General features: G+C 33.0%; 1 protein-coding gene across 2 annotated transcripts in view; it reads left to right on the top strand.

Moving 5' to 3' along the window:
- The window catches only part of FSTL5 (follistatin like 5), an 812,556-nt gene that overhangs the window by 661,234 nt on the left and 132,243 nt on the right, over nt 1–19,079 (top strand). The window lies entirely within an intron of this gene.

Here is a 19,079-nt window from a genome sequence, read left to right as displayed (position 1 = left end):
TATTGGACCCTCTAACTTGACAGGCCCATTTTTCTGAATCCAGTGTTTGAACAAGGTTAAAGCATTGACCCAGCCAGTAGTCTTCCTATTCTTTCTTAAGTCACTTAGTCCATTGAGGATCCATTGAGAAAGGAGGACCTTACCCAGGTCCCAACTACTAAGATATCATTATTTTCATTTTTTCTGGTTAGGACAATCGTCATTATAAAGAAATATTTAAAAAGGAAAGTCTTTAGGTAGAAAAAAGAAAAAAAAAAAACTGGATTTAATGACCTGCATAAGGTCCACCATAATTCCTTTACTCTATTCCTTTTATGTGGTACAGCTGATACTAAGTTGGAATTCACTTTCTGTGAAAAATTAATTTTAGGTGACGAGGAATTAAAAATGTTTGCTTTCTTTGTCCTTATGATGATGTTTGTGAAACAGATTTTAATATTAACTCTATATTCTTACTTTATTTTAATGTTTGTCACGTACTTTTAAATTTATTTCCCTAGTTACAACAGTAAAACACCTAGCCAAAGCTCCTTTTATCAACTATCATAAAACTTTTTAGTGTGTGAATTCTAGGAAAATTTTAGGAGAAGATTTAACAGGATTAAATTTTCAACAAGGTTTAAATCTTGTTGAAGTAAAAGTGCCCGTTTAAAAAATAATGATGCACATAATTAAAATCAGGACAATACTAAATAAGTAAACTGAGTAGAATATTAGCAACTGCGCAAAGTATAAACAGGAAATGTAATAATGTAATAATAATATTATGTAAAAATGTAATAATGTAACAACTTGACAGAAGACATTTCCCTTGGGATGCCTCCTAATAGTTAGATGCCAGAACTCTGTATAACAAAAGAAAACCAAAATCTGGTGGATTTCATAGTAGTGAAAATTACCACCTTTTGTAACCCCCATCTTAAGGATTGTGGATCTGGGTTCTTTTCTAGTAATTTTGTGGAAAGAGATCGATACTAGATACACATGGCACATTTGTATTTTGGAATGCTAGATACTTTCCTTATTTTTTAATTTTATTTTTTCAAAAATTTCAAATTTTATGATAAAGAGTGCATGTGCAGGTGTGTTACATGAGTATATTGCTTGATGCTGAAGTTTTTGGTACAAGTGATCACATCATCCAGGTAGTGAGCATAGTACCCAATAGATTGTCTTTCAGCCCATGCCTTCTTTCATACCTCACTCCTTTAGTAGTCCCCAGTGTCTCTTTTTCCCATCTTTATGTCTGTGTGTATTCCATATTTAGCTCCTACCTATAAGTGAGAACATGTGGTATTTGGTTTCTGTTCTTGCATTAATTCACTTAGGATAATGGCCTCCAGCTTCATTCATTTTGTTGCAAAGACTATGATTTCATCCTTCTTTAAGGCCGCATGGTATTCCATGATGTATGTGTACCACAGTTTCTTTAACCAACCCACCGTTTATAGGCACCTAGACTGATTCCATGTCTTTGCTATTGTGAATAGTGCTGCAACAAACATGCAAGTGTATGTGTCTTTTCAGTAGAATGATTTATTTTATTTTGGATATAAACCCAGTAATGGGATTGCTGGGTCAAATAGTGCGTCTGTTTTAAGTTCTATGAGAAATCTCCAAACTGCTTTCCACAGTGGCTGAACAAGTTTGCCCTCCCACCAACAGGATATAAGCATTCTCTTTTCTCCATAGCCTTGCCAGCATCTACTGTTTTTTGACTTTTTAATATTAGTCATTCAGACTAGTGTGCAATGATATCTCATAGCAGTTTTGATTTGCATTTCTCTGATGCAAATCAGAGTGGTGATGTGGAGCATTTTTCATATGGTTGCTGACCATTTGTATGGCTTCTTTCAGTAAGTGTCTGTTCTTATGCTTTGCCCATTTTTAAACTGGATTATTCGATTTTTGCTTATTGACTTGAGATCCTTGTAGATTCTGGATATCAGACTTTTATTGCTTGCATAGTTTACATATATTTTCTCCCATTCTGTAGGCTGTCTGTTCACTTTGTTAGTAATTTCTTTTGCTGTACAGAAGCTCTTTAGGTACTCTTGTCAATTATTATTTTGTTGCGATTGCTTTCGGGGACTTAGCCATAAATTCTCTGCCAAAACCAATATGGAGAAGGGTGTTTTCCACGTTTACCTTTAGAATTCTTATAATTTAAGGTCTTACACTGAAATCTTTAACCCATCTTGAGTTAATTTGTGTGTACGGTAAGAGGTAGCGGTACAGTTTCATTCTTCTGCATGTGGCTAGCCAGTTATCCCAGGACCATTTATTGAATAGGGAGTCCCTTCCCTGTTGCTTTTTTTTGGTCTATTTTGTCAAAGATAAGATGGTTGTAAGTGTATGGGTTTATTTCTGGGGTGTCTGTTTCATTCCATTGCTCTTTGTGTCTGTTTTTATACCAGTACCATGCTGTTATGGTTACTGTCTCCCTGCAGTATATTATGATACCTATGGATTTGTCCTTTTTCCTTAGGATTCTTTGGCTACTCATGCTCTCTTTTGGTTCCAAATGAATTTGAGGATAGATTTTTTTAATACTGTGAGATATGACATTGGTATTTTGGTAGGGACATCTTTTAATCTGTAAATTGCTTTGGATAGCATGGCCATTTTAGCAATATTGATTCTTCTAGTACATGAGCATGAAATACTTTTCCATTCATTTGTGTCATCTCTGATTTCTTTCAGCAGTGCTTTGTTTTTAGAGATCTTTCACATCATTGGTAAAATAAATTCCTAGGTATTACATATATTTTTAGCTATTATAAATGGAATTGTGTTTTCAATTTGGTATCAACTACAATGATATTGGTATATAGAAATGTTGCTAGTTTTTGTACATTGATTTTGTATCCTGAAACTTTACTGAATTTGTCAGTTCCATGAAGCTTTTTGCAACATCATTAAGGTTTTTTTTTTTTTTTATGTATAGGATCATATTCCCAGCAAAGAGAGATACTTTGACGTCTTCTTTTCCTGTTTGGATGTATTTTATTTCTTTCTCTTGCCTGATTGCTCTGGGTAGTACTTCCAGTACTAGGTTGAATAGAAGTAGTGAGAGTGGGCATTCTTTACTTGTTCCAGTTCTCAAGAGAAATGCTTCCAGCTTTTGTCCATTCAGTATGATGTTGGCTGTGGGTCTGTCATAAGGTGGTTCTTATTATTTTAAGGTATGTTCCTTTGATGCCTATTCTGTTGAGGTTTTACCCTGAGTGAATATTGGATTTTATCAAAGGCTTTTCCTGCATCTATTGAGAGATCATATGATCTTTGTTTTTAATTCTATTTCTGTGATGAATTACATTGCATATGTTGAACCACCCTTGAATTCAGGAATAAAGCTTACTTGATCATGATGAATTAACTTTTTGATGTTCTACTGGATTCAGTTTGCTAGTACTTTATTGAGGATTTTTGCATCTGTGTACATCAGAGATATTATCCTGAAGTTTTCTTTGTTGTTGTTGTTGTTATGTCTCTGTGAGATTTTGGTATCAGGATGATGGTGCCTTCATAGAATCAGTTAGAGAGAAGGCCCTCCTCCTCAATTTTTTTTGAATAGGTTCAGTAGGATTGGTATCAGTGCCTTTTTGTGTGTCTGGTAGAATTCGGCTATTCATTCTTCTGGTCCAGGGCTCTTTTTGGTCGGTACATTTTTGTACTACTTACTCAGTGTCCAAACTTATTGGTGTGGTCAGGTTTTCACTTTCCTTCTTGTTCAATCTTGAAGGGTTATGTGTTTCCAGGAATTCATACATTTTGTCTCGATTTTCTAATTAATGTGCATAGAGGTGTTCATAATAGTCTCTGAGGATCTTTTGTACTTCTGAGGGATCATTTGTAATGTTATCTTTGGCTTTTCTGATTGCACTCACTTGGATATTCTCTTTTTCTTTTCCTTCATTAATCTAGCTATTGGTCAATCTTTTTTATTCTTTTAAAAAACAAACTCTTCCTTTCATTAATCTTTTGTAAGGACTTTTGGTTCTCAATTTTGTTCAGTTCTTCTCTCATGCTAGTTATTTTATTCTATGAGCTTTGGAATTGGATTGTTGTTGTTTTTTTTTCTAGTTCCTCTAGGTCTGATGTTGGATTGCTAACTCAAGGTCTTTCTGAGCTCTTGATGCAGTTGTTTACCACTATGTACTTTTCTCTTAGCACTGCTTAAGCAGCATCTCAAAGATTTTAAGTTGTGTCTCTATTTTCATTAATTTCAAAGATTTTTTTATTTCTACCTTAATTTTATTGTTCACTCAAGAGTTATTCGGAAGCAAGTTTTTTATTTTCTCTGTATTTGTGTTGTTTTGAGAGATCTTCTTGGTATTGATTTCTATCTTCTTTGCAATGTGGTTTAAGAGAGTGCTTGACATTATTTTGATTTTTTTTGAATTTATTAAGACTTGTGTTACAGCAAAGCATGTGGTCAATCCACGTGCATATGAGAAGAATGTATATTCTGCGGTGATTCGGTGGAGTATCCTGTAGCTGTTTATTAGAACCCGTTGGTCAGTTGTCAATTTTAAGTCCATAATTTCTTTTTCAGTTTTCTGCTGCAGTGATGTAATGTTGTCAGTGGGGTGTTGAAGTCCCCCACTATTATTGTGTGTCTGGAAAGATATTTTCAAAAATGCCAAAAGAACCAATCAAAGACCCATTAGTAATAAATATACTCTTCTTATTTGCACATATTAGGAAATTATTGACTTGTATAAATCTACCGAAAATAATTTTGGAGATTGTTTTCAGTAGTGATAGGATACAATTTTTAAATGAAAAAGCAAATTGTTGTAACAGAAGAGTATAAATATTTTGCCAAATTTGGATTGGAATCACGCAACACCTCTCTGATGTGGGGGTACTACATGACTCTCTGAGCTTTAGTTTTCTTATCTCTAGTATAAAATAAATACTAATACATCAAGAGATTTCTGTTTAGATATTATGTATAAGGCACTTGTCATAGTGTGAGACATAAAGTAGCTCTTCCTCTGACTCACATTTGTTTTCTAAAAATAATTTCTTGCTGCTAAAAACATTGACAAAAATCTATTCCTCAAAAGCCTAGAAAACCCAATAATTGCTAGAAATCAGAGTTTTATAATAATGCATATAAATATTGATAACATAGCTATAGGTAGATATGAGTATGTAGGGGCATCTATTTTTATGGATTCAAATATGAAATATTATCTCTTAACATTTAAAAAATGGACTCCACTGGTTGAATATACATTTTATTATTAGTGTCGATATTAAGATACTTTAAATAAATTTCAAAATCTTTTTCTAGAGTTCACTTTTGTCACAATCAAAGCAGAAGCTACACTTTAGTCCCCTTTACATTGAGTCAATTTATACTTCTATTATATATTTGAGAATTATTCTGTAATGCACTTTTCCTCTGTTTTTGAAAGATGCAGAGGAGAGAGATATTGAATCCCATGTAGACAGCAATAAAAACGGGGAAAGATTTGTAACTTTGGGGGCAAATGACACAACACAGACTTACTTTGTTTGGATACAGCTTCGGAGTAATCATCCAGCTATTTTCTTCGTAATAGAGAGCTCAGAGTAGTATCAATCACATTTTTTCCTATACTACATTTGCCAGAAATATGATACTATTGAGAGAACAATTCATGCAAAGCATCATATGGCTAAGGAGTTTGTGTTTTGCTTCTACCCTAATCTTTGAAGTGGGAAACTTTGATTTACAGTGTCTAACTTTGTCAACAAATATCAGTGGAAGTTTTCTCATGTGAGAAATTGAACTACAAAAAAATATGTGCTTCAAAATAATTTACTCTACAGTTACATTAGGGATAGATTTTCATAACTAAGATTTAATAGAGTGATATACAGGGAGAATTTAAATGCAAAGAACAGTAAAAGTGGACCATAGGGGATTGTGTGGTTGCTCACAACAGGGAGTAAGAGAAGATATAAATTATGTAAAGGGATTTAGATAGTGGAAACACATTATTTATTCAAAAACGTCTTGTACATAGCATAAGCACTTGACACATTTTCATTCCCAAGGGAAGTTAATTCCCAGGTAATAATGATTCATCCTCAATATGAAGGTAAATAAAAAGTGGTGTGAACATAAGCTTCTATAGAAAGCTTTTAAACTACTGGCTGCATTAAGTGCTAAGAACCGACTGACTCACACCTTGCTATGATTTTAGTAAGGAATATGATTAATCCAGCTGTTTGAGAGTATCAGAGTATGTCTAAATATACTATAATAGAATTTTATAGTCTAAATATAATAAATATACTATAAGTCTAGATACACTGTTTTTAAATTATTGTCACAAGCAGTTGGAAATATTACCTTATTTTAATAATTCTTACTTTAGAATTAGCTCCAATAAATTAACATTAGTTGGCTGTATGTCTAAAAAATTAATATTTTGATGGTTCATAATTTATTATAAAATACAACAATTTGAAGATTTTTTAAAAACACGTTTCAAATGGCTAAAGTCTACAAGATTATTTGATTAAATAAATTATTTAAACAATATTTATGTAAGTTAATAATTATTATTAAAATGAAATAAGCATAATTGCTAATACTAAGATTTAGCAATATTGTAAAATCCAGCCACTTGTTTCCTACTATCTTGAAAAGAAAATTTGTAAAACATATGAATGGTTATGAGGTATCTTCCTATTTCAGAAGTAGAAGAAAGGGTCTTAAAATACATTAAAATGTGGTCTTTTTACCTATAAAGATAGCATGAATATGACTATCATAAACATTAGAAATAGAATAGATTCTGATAACATAAACAAATTAATCTCTTTAGTCTTCATTTACTTTCTATTTCTATAGAATGGGAAAATACTTCGAAAGGCAGGTTGCATGGATTTGATGAGACCGCTTATGTAGGATCTTATTAATCTCTACAGAGGCTAGGAAGATAATATAAACAGTTGAATAATATAGTCTATAAAGAACTATAAATGAAGCCAAGCGCAAAAGTCATCAATTAGTCATTATTTCTAGACTCAACCAATATTAGGTGCAACAGTCATCAGATTAATAATTGTTTTGTTTTGTTTTTACACTCAGTAACTGTGAGATAGGTAGAATAATAACATACACCCAAAATCCATGAAGATCAAGTGCAGACTTCACAGCCTGGTAGGATTTTATCCTGATAGACATGAGCTAAGAGCTAGAGTCAAATAGAACCAAATAAAAACAAATATTTATGGAAAAAATAAATCAATGTTTAAAAATATTAGTTTTCATATATTTTATTAAATATAATTCAATAGAGGATATATACTAATTATAATTTAAATCAGAAATTAACAATTTGTATTTCTTTTTGAAAAGCCCCAAATTACTTGTTTAATATTTGATATAGACATTTATGTAGCAATAAGGTTATTATGAAATAAAATGTCTTAAGATGAAGAGTCATGTCGAAGTTAACCATGCTTGATAAGCATTTACTATTTTATAAGCTTTAATTATTTATAATAAATTCCAATATTCATGCTTCTCAATTTGGCCAATGTCATTGTCACACCCTGTGAGGTAACTTGTTCTGTAAATCTTTTCATCTTTTGACCCAGAACATACTGAAAATACCTGTCTTGTGATTTCTATATCTGAAGACTATATTTTTAAGATAATACCCTTCAACGTCATAAAATAGATCTGTTTCCAGCATGTTGCCACTTTTTGCACGAAAGCAGAGCTTTATTATCTAACAAGATGCTATGTGATCTGAATGTCACTAAATTGACAGGTTTTCAGCAGCCATAAACTATTGGGCATCTTCATTGTCTACACAACAAGATAAGAAGTAACACTTTCTTATTTTGATCTATTGTCTAAATTTTCTCCACAAGGCATTATATACCTTTAACGGACCCCCTATCTCATATTACACAATGCCAGTGTGACTAATTTATTTTAGGATAAGTTGACAATGGTGATGAAATTTTATTTATATAACTTTAGGCATGTGGACTGAATACACTTACGTATAGCGACAGTGCTGAGTATACAATCTCTATGAAACTTAAAAATATTTACATACTAGCGTTGTATTGCTTGTGTTCAGGAGAAAATGTTAGGACTCTCTTTGAGGTTTTATAATTCCAAAGGCTTCAAACCTAGTTAATTCTTTAACAAATAACTGTGTTCTTAAGTTTAACAAAAGTAGAATTATCATTGCTTTATGATTCTCTTAGTGTTCTCTGTTGTAGGAATTCAGTCAGATAATGGCATAAATGTTCAAAGAATTAACGAAACAAATATATCTTTGAAATGCCCAGACTCTGGGGTAAGGGAGTGAAGTGGGGTGTTTTCTTAAAGTTTTGTGAAGTCAAATTTATGCCATATATTTTTATTAACTGTGTGCCAACAGCCCAGATTATACAACTGTGTTTCCTTTGTCCTGTTTACCCAAATACCTGAATTCTGATAAAGGCTGACTGTGTCTGAATGAGTCAGATAGAGTAAGTCAGACAGTTTGATTATTGTTCTTCCTCCTTATTTGCTTTATATCCCAACTATATGTGCATTTTATATTTATGTTAAATATGACATGTTATTAAATAGGAAATGTCTTTAAAGATATTTTTCTATCTCATGCAGTAAAATGGTAGGCCTATTTGAATATCTTTCCCCTAAATTGATGTACTGTCTGTTTAATACATATGATCATACTCAACTCTGGCGTAAAGAATAATACATCCTTTGGAAACATTCTACAGTAGTGAAATTTTAATAGAATCAGATTATTAATGAATAAAATATTTCTACTTTTATTTCAAACATGCCCTAATAGGTCAAAAAGTGTTTTTAAATATAATTTCTTACTATAAAGTAAGGATTCTGTGTGTGTATAATATACATAGTTCAATCATTATCATGCAAGTTATAATTATACTAATATTAATGTCAAAATGTAATTTCAGAGTTATGTTTCACAATGCAAAATAAAACACCAGAGGACCCTGTATGATTAAGATTAAGAAGTTGTAATCCTAAAAATTTGCCTAAAGTTGTTGTCAACACAAATAACTGACAGAAACTCATTATCATAAATAAATAAAGTCAACCCCCCCAAAACTAGCCTGTAAGTTTAAGAAGGCATTTCAAAGACAAGGAAAAATGAAATATCACTATGAATTATGTAAAGATGCTAATCCTCATTAATTATGAAGAAAACATACCTTAAAATAATAGAGAAATATCTAAAATAATAGAGAGTGCTATTTCACATCCATTATAATACCAAAAGTTAAAAAGTTGCATATTACCAAGACTTGGTGAGATATGAAAACATAGGAATTGTCCTACATTGCCAGCAGTAGTATTCGTTTTACTGTCCTTTGGGAAGCATTTTGGCATTGTCCGCTAGAGTTAATTTTGCCTATGCCTTGAGAGCCAGCAATCTCACACGTTAGAGTCACATTAAATTCCCATACATACAGAAACTGTTTAGGAAGAACCTCCCATGGACTGAATATTTTGCTGTATATTTTTTTTGTATTTGAATTGAATATTTGTATAGAACCAAACTGATTTAATTTCATGCGTATACTTTGAAATGGCTATAATTATTTGACTTCTGTAATTCAAATGTGTGTAAAGCTAGTTACCTTACAAAGTAAGTGAATACCAAGGGAGTATTACCCTTGACTTAACTATTTCTCAATTGTACATTAGAAGAGAGTAATTTACATAGTTTAGAAGGTGACTAAGAGCTTTTATTGTTAGGAGAAAAAAAATTCCGCAGAGAAAAATGGGTTTGTTCATTTATGCTTTCACCTTTTAAGTATTTCCTGAGGAACAAAGAAACAGGTGGCTAGCATGTGGTCAACACTGAATACATCAATTCTCTATTTTCAGAAAGTCTTGAAGTCCTTCTTTCAGAAAGAAAGTTGAGTGCAGGTAGGAATGAAGAGCAACAATAATACATAGTAGAATAAAATAATTGCTGTTACATGCACATAAGCTAAGTGAGATGAGACTGCAGACACAGAAACAAGTAGTCTCTACTGAGGTAATGAACATTGAGCTGATCTTTGATGGTTGTAGTGACACTTCCATAGCTGGAGATTTAAGAGAATATCAAGCCTAGGAAAGCTCCAGGACATTTTTTTTTTTTTTTTTTTTTTTGAGACAGAGTCTCATTCCGTTGCCCAGGCTAGAGTGCAGTGGCATGATCTCGGCTTACTGCAACCTCCCCCTTCCAAGTTCAAGCGATTCTCCTACCTCAGCCTCCCTGGTAGCTGGTATTACAGGTGTCTGCCACCACCTCCGGCTAATTTTTGTATTTTTAGTAGAGATGGAGTTTCACCATGTTAGCCAGAATGGTCTTGATCTCCTGACCTCATGATCCACCCATCTTGGCCTCCCAAAGTGCTGGGATTACAGGTGTGAGCCACCACGTCCAGGCCAGGAAATATTAATACATGGTGGGTTTGGTTAACTTTGTGTAACATGTGATTATAAAAATATTTACAATACTAAACGAGAATGTATTGTGATGTACAATCTGATTAAGAAAGACATTGAAGTGTATGAATGAAAAAAAGCCAAATTAGAAAACATATACAAGCTATATTTCTCTGTCAATGAAAAGAGTCAAACTCTGTAAAATATTTGTAGATATTTATTCTGATCTAAATATGAGTGACCATGGCCGTGACACAGCCCTCAGGAGGTCAAGAGAACATGTTCCCCGGGTGGTCAGGGTACAGCTAGGTTTTATACATTCTGGGGAGGCATGAGACATCAATCAAACATGTTCAAGAAATACATTGATTTGGTCCAGAAAGGCAGGACAATTCAAAGTCGGGGTGAGAGGGGTGGGCTACTAGGCTATATAGGTAAATTTAAACATTTTCTAGTTGTTGGTTGAGTTTGTCTAAAGACCTGGGATCAATAGAAAGGACTGTCTTGGTTGCGATAAGACGTTTTAGAGACCAAAGTTTTACTATGCAGATGAAGCTTTTAGCTAACAAGCTTCAGAAAGAATAGGATGTAAAATTTTTCTTACTAGACTTAAAGTCTGTGTTGACATTAACGTCAGAGGGTTATAATGAGGCATGTTCCAGCCCCACCTCCCATCATGGCCTGAAACAGCCTCTCAGGTTAAATTTTAAGAGTCCTGGCTGAGGAGGAAGTCCATTCAGATGGTTGGGGACCTTAGAATTTTATTTTCGGTTTACCCTTCAAAGGTAAAAGTTATTTTTTACATATTCATTATTTAGTTTTTATCCTGGAGATACCACAATAAGCATTTTTATGCTGGATTTTATTTTTTACATATAGTAGGCATTTGAGTATTTTATTTATTACCAAGGTAGGTTTAATTCAAATTTCAATTCCAGCAAAGTTTATAAGACAAATTGTCTTGTAGTTTACTATTTAATCTTAAGGGGAAATATGATTGTGGAAACTCATTACACCATGATGCTGGAACTCAGTTAATATGGGTTTTCAATTATCTTCCTTTATCCATCTATTGAATATTATTTTGCACAATAGAATTTCCTAAAAGATAGTGTTACTTGGCTTATTAGCCTATGTGAACTTCCAGGAATAAAAGCAGTGCATTCACAAAATCTTATTTTTCATAGTATATGATTATATCAAAATAAAGACTAAATTATGCCTTAGGCCTCTTATACCTATTAAATTATAAGCATTAAATTGGAGCAAAACTGACACTGGAAAGAACTTACTATAATAGATAGAAGATAATCTGCTGTCTGTTTTTCATGCGTTTGTGGTTCACTGAGCATCCTTTCCTTCCTGCCTATATACACATAAGATTGGTACAGGTTTGGCCAGAAAGACAATTTTGGCTACAGAGCCTAACCTGAAAATATTTTGTGAAGTACTTAAAAGAAGTAGATGTTCTGCTTGTCAATTTACTTTTAGAACATTATTATCTTACTATACCCTATTTGATTACTCTCTTATACTTTTTAACACGTGCTTGCTTTATTTTGCTTTTGTATATTAAGCTATTTTAGAAATTAACTTGATTAGACACATTTATACAAGTGAAATTTTAGTAGATCCAATGTTCTAAAATACTTGGCAATGTCTAACACAAAATGAGGGCTCCATAAATGTTTCTTCTAGTTATCATTATTGTTATTATTCCAGTTATTATTATCATTGGATTATTAGCTTTAAAATTTTCTCAAGTGTATTAAATAGTGGATAAAACATATTCACATGGATAAAAATAATAGCACAATATTCTAGATATAGGACTATTTTAGAAAACATAATAAATGAGATTTTTTATGTTTATATTTAATGTAAAAATATTTTAAACTTCAAATATTTTAGGAATCATTTATACTTTAATTAGCACTATGGCAATTGACTGACTGTTTATTCTTGTATCTGGGTATTATTTTACAATGTCACATTCACATGAAACATTTCATCCTCAAGTTTGAAAAAGATTCTCCAAGAGCATAGTATCTATAGTTTTTTAAAATCTGATAATTATTCTTTGCTGTCTGTCTTGTATAGTAAGTGTGGGAAAGATATGTTTCCAGGAAATGTTAGTAAAAAAAATTGTATATATATATGCAATATATATTTTATTAGTTATATATATTAGCAAAATATATTTTTATTAGTAAAATATATATTTTATTAGTAAAATATATATACTTAATCAACATTACATAATACAGGAGGAAAAGCCTTTTTATATCCTATTATCAAAGTCTTACTTGACCACATTTTATTTTCAAGAGTGAGCAGTAATTAAAGTTTACATGTGTGTGGAGTCTCTGTGATATCAGAAGGTGTCAGCTGGAAATGCTCTCACATTTCAGTGCCTACATTCATTCTTATCACAGCCACAGTTGGCTACACTGCTGCTACTTGGCCTAATTTTCTTGCTATCTCTGTCACTTCTCTGCTGACCCCATTCTCTTTTTCTCTGTGCCAATAACTGCAGCTGCTATCTGTTGCTTGTTCTGCCCTTGTTTCAGTGTTGACAAAGGAAGGAAGAACAGCTGGCATCGCTCTGTCTTATTAATATAGTAACCTTATTGTATGGGGATGGGGACTGAAATGAAGGGAAGAGAGAGGGAAGGTAGGACTAGGGGAGAACAGGCATATTTGTCATATTCCAGTATGTGTTTCTCCATTGTAGCAATTTGAGTTAGTGAGACAGCCCTTAGTAGGAGCAATAATGTTTCAAACAAAGAAGACAAGAAATGATAAAATAATATTGGCAGTACCTCCAAATTCATAACCTGTTTTTCTTTGACCAGGCTTAGATATTGATGTTACTTTTCTATGCTTTAATTTTTCCTTCTAAACTAAAGAGAAAAATTGTGATTCTCAAACTGGTTTACAGGCACTGAAGAATATAAAGAAGACTTAAGGTTTGTGACAGAATAGAGATTTCAAATCAGCTAGCATTATGACCAGAGGATTTAATGTATTAGTATTAATGTAAGATGCATGTGAGTAATTACAGGAAAAAAAAACACTGTGGATGACTTGAGACATTTTTATAATTTCAATATTTTCCTCTCTCTTTAAAAATATTGAACTGATTTGTAATATTCAAATCAGCATCAGTTTCACGTAATTCATCTAGCAAGATAGGTAAATTATACTAACTACAAGCCTATCCATCAAATTTTTTAGGGGAACAGATACTGTAAGTGGTAACCCTGAAGAGTTGGGATCAAAACATCTAGCGCTTATTATGTAATTTTAAGCAGAAGCTGCCATTCCCTCCCTACTAATGCAGGTAAAACAAGGAGATTAATGTTTTTTGAGTAAGTGCTACTTTCAAAATTAAATCACAGAGAAGGAAGAAATATCCAAGGATAAAAGATTTAGAGACACCCCAGGCTGAAGATGAGTTGGCCGGTGCCAAATACTTTGATTCAACAGGATGACTTAACAAATAAATAAAATAGCAAATTAATTCTACAATTAATCCATCTTCTTGGGATCACCAGGATACATTTTAATTCAAGATCCTAAATTCTGCCATGTTTAAACTTTGATTGTTTATGAAAGAAATTATTGTTTTGTAATTCTTAAATTTTTGATATCAAAATTCTTACTGCATAAGGCAAATGTCTGGGTTCTCTATCACAAACTTGTTCAAGAACTAAGATATATTTTAAGTACTTTAAAGAAAACTTCAGTTCTAGGTTAGTTTTTCCTTTGTTCCAAGCACATATAATTAGTTGGTATGGTAGAGTATAGCATGTCTTTACTCCTATATGTCTTCAAAGATAAGCCAATTTAGTTGAATTATAAACTATGTATTTACCCAGAATACCTACATAGCAGCGTATACAATATCTTTGATGTTTTTTGTTATAATTTATAATTTCCCTCACAAAATATCTAGCAATTTTTATCCTGATAATAAATATTGTTTTAAAGTAGTCAATTTCCTTCCAATATGGGCTATTTTATTTTATATTATAAATACGGCCGGGCGTGGTGGCTCAAGCCTGTAATCCCAGCACTTTGGGAGGCCGAGACGGGCGGATCACGAGGTCAGGAGATCGAGACCATCCTGGCTAACACGGTGAAACCCCGTCTCTACTAAAAATACAAAAACTAGCCGGGCAAGGTGGCGGGCGCCTGTAGTCCCAGCTACTCGGGAGGCTGAGGCAGGAGAATGGCGTAAACCTGGGAGACGGAGCTTGCAGTGAGCTGAGATCCGGCCACTGCACTCCAGTCCGGGCGACAGAGCGAGACTCCGCCTCAAAAAAAAAAAAATAAATAAATAAATACAATTATATTTATATGTTAACCTTATATATACTATATATTTCAAATACACTTAAATAAATATTAAACAGTGAGGAGCTCAGAATATGTAGTAGGAATAGTACATATTGTCCTTTAAACAATCATGTCCTTTAAAAAATTTTTGTGGTATATTACAGCAACTTTAAAGAAAGCTTTAAACCTTTACCATCTTAATTTTTTTCTTGAGCATATGATAATTAATATCTAAGTAGCCTTCTACTTCTCTAATGATTCTGTTCTCTGCAGTGATAAGGAGAGTTCTCATATAGCCCTAACTAAAGGTTAAGGTGTACTTTTTCTGCAATGTTTTATTTTGGATACTTTTCTATTAATTTAGCTTTATATGTATGATCATCTTGAGTTCCACCTAGGATGTATATGGCTGCATAACCAAGATCTATTGAACAACTGATTATGTGGCAGGCAGTTAATATATATTATAATCATTTTATTTTTAAATTGTCTTATCCCTGTGGTATATTTTCTAAATGAAGAAGTTAAACCAAAAACGGAAGTTACTTTTACTTTGCTTGCCACATACTTAAAATGATACAGTATGAGTGAGTCAGAAGGCAACATTTCTTCCCTATTTATCTGCAGCTAATTACCCACTATTCTTTTATTGTGTCACTGTTTATCATTTGTTATGTAAAAAAACACACTCATTTGTGTGAATCATTATCAAAATCAAGTCACTTTCTGACAGTGGTAGGCTTAGTATGTATATATAATGAGAAGCTTAGGTGTTGCCAATCTGGCTAGGAGGATGTTAGCTAGAAAAGTTGTTTTGAAGGTTATGTTTTCTTATTAGCAATTTCTTACTCTAAGACTATGGTGTCCAAGATTAACTAGTTACCATCATATCCTGCAATACACACCCTTGCCATCTCTTCCCACACTGAAACAGTAAATGTCTCTATCATACATAAAGCAGGATGGAGGTGAAGGTGAGTGTCTTCTGACACCAGGTCATAAAGGGCATTATGGCCTCTGCCTCGATTTTTTGGATCACACATTCTGGGAGAAATCCATTGACAGAATGTGAGGACACTTAAGCAGCCTTGGGCAGAAGCCCAGGGAATAAAAAACTGAGGCCTCCTGCTAACCACCAGCACCAAATTGCCAGTCATATAAATGAGCCCCTTAAGAAGTGGATCTTCCAGCCGAAGACAAGCCTTCAGATGAATATAACCTCATGAAATACCCTGAGCAAGAACCCTCCCAGCCAAGCTATATTCAGGAAGACCATAAATGTTTATTGTTGTTTTAAGCCACTAAGTTTGAGACAATTTGCTACATACTATGATGTAACCACTGCATATTTTCTGTTTGCTTGGTTTGTCATTGGAAGGAAGGAAAGATGGATGTTGTTTTTATTTGTTTATTTCTGTGGTGGCTTTAGTTTTTTGACTTAACAACAATTCTTACCTTGTCGTGGATTCAATGAGACTAATTTGATTGTCAGGAGTAGACTTATATTGTTTGATTCAGTAATGGATTATTTGAAAACTAAGGTGAACTTGAAACTGGCAGTGTGAAGCAGTCAGAGATGCATCCACATTCAGAACACGGAAACCTGTATTACATAGACAACTTCTGACTTTTCTTGCCTCTCTCCTGGGTTGCGTGGACTCTTCTTCCATGTCATACCTTCTTGAGTCACAAGTTATCATAGTCCTGACTATACCACGCTATCGTGCCTATTGCTATGCATTCTTAATGGTCAGGTGTCATTTCTTGATTCCAGTTGCCTCCCAGAAGAATCTGATTATCGCATCTCATCACTTTTTCAAAATTAAAGCCACAGTTTTCTGGCTAATTTCTGTATTGCATGCCCTAATGTAAGCCAGGCACTACAGCCTAATTAGCTTATGTTAGGACATTAAGTTAAAACCCTGTGTGGTCACAGGGGGAAACCATCTTCAATTAATTTCCAAAGAATGACAGGTTCATTTGAAAGTGGCTTTGAATTTGGCATATGGCAGGCAATGTACTTGACATATCAAATATTGTTTCTAGCCTAAAATAGCATAGTTTAAATGTCTTAGTTCATTCTCCATATGTATATTCAAAGAAATTTCAACTACCATAGCACTATCCATACGTTTTTACAGATTGCACTTTATCCAAATTTTTCTTTTAAGGTTGCCCTTTTTTATTTGCCTGCTGAAGTTAGTCAGTTTCTTAAATCCAAAGAGAAAGCAGTCAATAAAACATCTACTTTAAATGTTATCATTATATAAATTCACTTTATCAAAAAATGATTTGCAATGGTGAAAACCTGAAACTTTCAGACAAGGAGAAGCACAAGCAAAAAAAAAAATATTTAATATAAAATTCAGACAATTTACACATGAATAGCCAAGTAAAGTAGCTCTGCATAGTATAGCATGCTGTTATGTAGGTAACTACCTTATTGCTGTCGCTTATATAACATCATTCAGCTCTCCACATACATTTCTTTACAGTGAAAGCATATTTAATATGAGATCTATCACTTTGAAAGTAAGTGTAAGATTCTAACATAGAAAACAAAGCAATTTGCTAAAAAGCACTAATAAAGATTTCAGTCACTCCTGTCAGCCATCTATTCCACTGAGCCACATTTTCATTATAAGGTGTATATTATCTTTGAAAAAAACTTTACATTTCAGTTATGTAGTGACTACATATTAAATTAAGTGGTTTATAACTTTGACAGTTTTATTGTTCAATTATGAATGAAAGATACCAAAGCAGATAATTTTTATTGTATATTGAGTACATTAGTTGTTTCACAGAGCTCCATGTGTGAAAGGAAAAGTTATTTAGTCCAAAGTCTTGATTCCAGACAAACTAACTATAGTGTCAAAACTAAGCTGGATCGGCCAAGCATGGTAGCTCATGCCTGTAATCCCAACAATTTGGGAAGCTGAGGCAGGCAGATTACCTGAGGTCAAGAGTTCGAGACCAGTCTGGTCAACATGGTGAAGCCCCATCTCTATGAAAAACATAAAAATTAGCCAGGTGTGGTGGCACACACCTGTAATCCCAGCTACTCAAGAGGCTGAGGCACAAGAATCACTTGAACCTGGAAAGTGGAGGTTGCATTGAGCAGAGATCACACCACTATACTCCAGCCTGGGCAACAGAGCGTGGGCCTTAAAAGGTGACTGGAGAGAAAACTAGGTGGAGATTTCTGGTAAGGATATACCTTAAAATAAAAAGATTCAAAAAGTCTTGATGTTTGGAATGTGAATTAAAGATGACAAAGACATATCATGGAAGCCCCTATGTGCTATACTAAGGACATTGAGGAAAAAAACAAGTGTAAGAGTGTGTGTGTGTGTGTATGTATGTATATATTTACATATAATAAATTCACTATACATATATACTTAGTGTGTGTGTATATATAATTTATTATATGTAAATGTATATATAATTTATTATATGTAAACATATTTTTATATGCATAAATATATAATAAATTACATATAATAAATTCACTATATATATACTTATGTATGTATAAATACACACATGTACTAAGGACATGGATAAAAATATGTAAATATATATTACATATAATCAATTCACATACATATATGTATCACAGTAGTGGCATATTTAAGCCTGAATTTATTATATGTAGCTGTTTTTATTGTCTGAAGGATAAATTAATATGGTGAAACAAAGCCATTCCAATATATAGGCAGCTGTTAAAAATGTAAAATGTGTATATGGCAATACCCTAATAGAAACAAGGGGCTGAGGACGTAAGCAGAAGGCAAAAGTTTTCTCCAAATATTTCCAAATATATTCAATATCACTGATAACCAAACTCATATATATTTATAAATGTAATATACAATACATTATGATTTTAATTTATATATATATTACATATATATTCACATTTAGTAAACTTGTTTACACGGTCATGCACACACACACATGCATACAGTAATAGTTCACCTGAAGTGTTTGAAATGAATAATTTCACAGATTGCTCGTGATGCTGGTAACAATCTTTTGGAAATCAACCTGGCTCTCATACCGCTTGCAGGGCCATGTACTACTGAAAATAACTGCTTAGCAGGATGGTCATCACCGTAATCACATACACACACGCACACACACACACACACATACACCTGTATGACTGATAAATGTCAATGATATTTATTGAGCTTCTATTACTTATGCTAGCCTCTGATATTGGTACTAGGTTAGAATTTAAAAAGAAGTAAATCATAATATTTTTAAAAAGCAGAAATTCATA

The sequence above is a fragment of the Trachypithecus francoisi genome, unplaced genomic scaffold (genome assembly GCF_009764315.1).
Source record: "Trachypithecus francoisi isolate TF-2019V2 unplaced genomic scaffold, Tfra_2.0 Lachesis_group1, whole genome shotgun sequence".
Taxonomy (NCBI): Eukaryota; Metazoa; Chordata; class Mammalia; order Primates; family Cercopithecidae; genus Trachypithecus; species Trachypithecus francoisi.
The sequence above is the reverse complement of the archived record's forward strand: the minus strand, read 5'-3'. Positions and strand labels throughout refer to the sequence as shown.